The 4427-nt window shown below is 40.7% G+C and overlaps 1 pseudogene; it reads right to left on the bottom strand.

Annotated features, from left to right (window-relative positions):
* Nucleotides 1–273: 273 nt before the first annotated feature.
* On the bottom strand, nt 274–1644 carry LOC114708315 (annotated as a pseudogene).
* Between the last annotated feature and the right edge of the window lie 2783 nt (nt 1645–4427).

The raw sequence follows: 4427 nt of genomic DNA, 5'->3' as shown, positions 1-4427 counted from the left end.
AAGCAGTGCATGTGTTTGTAAAGGAACACTTTGTTCTTTTTACCAGGAACTGACTGAGTCAGAGCTGGGGAGATGGCTTATCTGGTGAGGGCACTTGACACCAAAGCTCAGTCTCCGGGACTCCCATGGTAGGAGGAGAGAACTGACTCTCACAGGCTGGCCTCTGGCTTCCACATGCACACTGTGGCACACACTTATTCCCCCGCCCTCCCAATTTCCTGAACCAGAAAATGAGTACATGACATCTTTACATTACAAAGCAACTCAATGAAGACTTAGAGAAAAACAGTTCATTCTTTGAGAAAATGTCTCAAATTCTGGCACCTCAAACGATGTAATTGCTACCCATCTCTTCCTTAAAAGTGGCCCTGTCCAGCTTGTTTCCAGGCTTCCTTGGCGCCCTTGATGCTTTCCTTCTTCACGCATTTCCAGTATTCTTGCACACTCTGCTGCTGCGGCACCCATAAACCTCGATGCATCCTGTTTTTCAATACTCCAAGAAACTCCCCGTGGCTTAGGCACTCATCACCGTCCAAGTCAAAGACCTTGAAGACAGTGTCCAGAAAATTGTTTGAGAGTTCTTGTCCAGTTGCTACTTTCACAGCTCTCTTAAACTCCGCCAGTCTCACAGGGCGATGAGCTAAGCTAAACGTTTGCATGGCGATAGCAAAGTCTTCCAAATGCGTTGTAAAATGGCAAAATGACTTGAACTCATCCAAACTAATGCCCTCTCCTACCAACAACTTTTCTCTCACGTTTTTCCAGTAGATGTCTTTGTTTTCAGTGTTAGTGAAGAAAAGGAGCCACTATGCAAAGTCTTCCTTTCTCATGAAATTCAGACCCTTAGAAAACTGAAGGAATTCCATTTCTTGAACTTCTGTTTGTAAATTTTCCATAAATCTTCGAAATTCTTTATAATGAAGTTTTTTTTCTCCTCTTTTCCCAAAGAAACACACGTGAAGGGTTGTGTTAATTCCAGGCTCTTTCACTGTTGGTTCCTGGTATTCTGTCTTCTTAGTCTTCACTGTCTTGAAGTCATCTTGTTTACTTATGATCTTCTGCAGCTTGACAAACTCCTTTCTTTCAATCATCTCATTGCCATCTGCATCCAGCATTTTAAAAGCAACAAGGAACCCAGTGTGAGGTTTTGTGAGGATTGTAAGTAAGAAAAGATACTCGGTGTATGAAATTATCTCCTTATCACCCAGGTCTCTAAAAAAAGTTGATCCACAGCGTGCTGTTTGGATTCCTGATAGCACATCCTCGATATCTTTTCTTGCCAGCTTCTTGACTAGTGTTTCACGCTCCACTTGTTCAAACATTACTGAGAAGAGGAAGTCTCGGGGTGTCATGTAATATTCTCCTTCATGCTCCAGTGATGAAAACTGCATGAACCGCTGTTTACGTAGAGAAAGTTTCTCTATTGGTCCCAAGTCATTTTTCTGCGCCAGCACCTTAAGGCTGCCCTCGCGCGTGGGTGCTTGCACGCGGCCGTGATGCCACACTGCTCCTGCCAGGGCCACGCCGGCCACAGCCGCTGCCAGAGGTCCGGGACTCGGGACAACTCCTCAGCTGGCCGAGCCCGCGGACTGCAGCCTTCCGCCAAGCCGCCAGCCCAGCGCTTCTCCCCGCCGCGGTCTGCATCTTTGCGGAAGCGCCTGCTTCCACACTACTTTCTTAAACACAAAAGTTCCAAAGAAGTGTTGCCTTGCCTATAAGTCATATATCAAATCTACCCCACACATGCATCATAAAAGATCTCTAATGTTTTCTTCTTTTCTCTTTCACTCAAACCAAGAGTATCAGCACTTGTTACATGACCTGCTCTTGCTGAGGCACACACCACATTAGTTTTTAGGAATGAGTCTAAATACAATGTAACAAAATAACAGCATAAAGGTGACTGACTGAAACGTACTAAATGTTTTCCACTCTATCAAGGAGCCTGGTACCCTCAATCTAAAAAAGAAAAAAGTTAAACAATCAGAACCTAAGTTTTACTCTTTGTTTTGAGTAGAAACAAAGATAAGTAATGGAGAAAAGAGAGGAACAGGACGGGAGAGGCATGAAAAAGAGAATTCATTGTCGAGCACACAAAAGACCCATAATAATAGAGGAGAAACAATGCAGGAATCTGGGTCTTCCTCATCATACCATTATGAAATAAACATTCAGTCTTTGTGATTTTTGTTTAAAGATTTTTTTTTTCCGAATTCTCATCCTTTCTTCATAATGAATCTACATTTGTCTCTGAGGCTTTCATTTAGACTTTTATGATGATTATCTGAATTTCCTAGTAATTTTTTTCTATAGAAAAAAGTGAGAAATCAAAGATCGTTTTGATTTACATGTAACATCCTCCATAACACTATAAAGCCTGCCAGCTCCACACGGGGGTGGGGAACACTGCTGGGTGATACAAAGGAAAGGGCAGATCCAAGCATTTGGAGGCTGAGGCAGGAAGATGAGGAATTCAAGGGCAATTGCAGCTACATAATGAGTCCAAGGTCAGCCTAATATGCACAAGACGGAGCAAGTTCAGGTTCAATTAGCCTGGCACCACCTAAAATGTCCACTATTTGATTATAGTCAGAATTCCCTTGAGGCTAAGGAATTAATCCTAATCTAAAAGGCTTCTGTTACTAAAGTATGAATATTATATTCATGCTAATTTTTCTAATAAGCTAGCTAGCTAATATACCTCTAATGGTGGCTGTATAAGGCCATAGCCAAAGGATGTTCATCCTAAGCATGTAACCTTGAGAATAGATTCAGAACATGAGCCACTGCTGAAAAGCAAATCTGTGGATGGGATCCTTAAAGCTATGTGGGAGCAACTACTGCAGACCACAGAAATATGAAGCAGGAATTCAGCTGACTATAGCAAAAGCTAATACCTGGAAGAAGCAGGGCTCTTCCAGAGGATAAAGCCAAGCCTCAAAGAGTCTTGGTGATACTGTGAAGGCCTAGACTTGACTTTAGAGGCTCTACCTTAGGGAAAGAGCCACCATCTCAGACCACCTGCTGTACTCAGTTCCAGGAAGGACCTCAGGAATGTGTAATGACAACTCAAACAGATATAGAGCAGTACCCTCCTGCAGACATCCTGTAGCTGGAGTTATCTCCAGTTCCACCCGGGCCCACAGCCATTCGGACCCAAATAAACACACAGACCCTTATATTATTTAAACTATTTGGCCTAATGGCTCAGGCTTCTTGCTATCTAGTTATTATATCTTTTTTTTTCTGGTTTTTCGAGACAGGGTTTCTCTAGTTATTATATCTTAACTTAGTCCATTTCTATTCATCTGTAAGTTGTCACATGGCTTGTGGCTTACCGGTACTTTACATCTTACTTCTCATGGTGGTGGTGGCTGGCAGCATCTCCTGACTCAACCCTCCTGTTCCCAGAATTCTCCTCTCTCTTTGTCCCACCTATACTTTCTGCCTGGATACTGACCAATCAGCACTTTATTTATTAATCAACCAGAGCAACACATTCACAGCATACAGATATCCACAGCACTTCCCCTTTTCTTTTTTTCAAAAAGGAAGGTTTTAACTTTAACATAGTAAATTACATAGAACAATTATCAAGCAAGAATTACAGTTATAATATCTAGTCTATTTATAGTACCTAGTCTATTTGTACTTGGCAAAATTAAAGAAGATATCCTATCTAGCCTATATTTATGAGTCTAAGGTTTTATATCTAACTTATCTTTTATCATAACTAAGGAAATTATAACTATCTAGTCTTCAACTATATTGAAGACCTTAGAAGGATACAATATTACCTGAGAAATAGGAGAAGGACGAATGCAACTTTCGGCAGTCTTGAGAGATTGGACAGAGACAGCTGGCAGCCTGGACAGTCATCCAAAGTTCTTCTGTAAAGTTGGGGCATCTGTCTTCAGCCCACAGGCCTAGAGTCTCTCAGTCACTTCTCTATGTCCTGTAGAATGTCTGGGTCTAGTACAATCAATCAAGCAGTCCAGGCAAAAACAGTTTGTTGCCCAAATGGCTATTTTTGCCAAGAAGAAGATAAACTCCATATAGTGTCTTCGATGCCCATCTTCCTCTCTGAAGTAAATCAGTGCTGCCAGGAACAGACATGTCTCACTGTCCAGAAAGTCTAAATTTTTTAAAACATTTTAAATGTCATGTTCTGTGGGTCTTTGAAGTGTTTGAAGATTACCTACCTAATTGAATTATATCTATGTATACCTAGAAAACTTAACATGGCTACAAGTTTGACTATCATAGAAGACTAATTATTAATCTGTATTTTTAATTATCTATTACAATCTAAATGAGTTACATAAACATAATACCTCAAACAAGAGTAGAAATATATATACAGTATAATAAAATTAAGTTTAAACTTGTATCAATAAACTAAAATCCATAGCAATGTAAAATATTTC

Source organism: Peromyscus leucopus, chromosome 10 (genome assembly GCF_004664715.2).
Source record: "Peromyscus leucopus breed LL Stock chromosome 10, UCI_PerLeu_2.1, whole genome shotgun sequence".
NCBI classification, from domain to species: domain Eukaryota; kingdom Metazoa; phylum Chordata; class Mammalia; order Rodentia; family Cricetidae; genus Peromyscus; species Peromyscus leucopus.
Note: the sequence above shows the minus strand (reverse complement) of the source record. Positions and strands in the feature narration are given on the sequence as shown.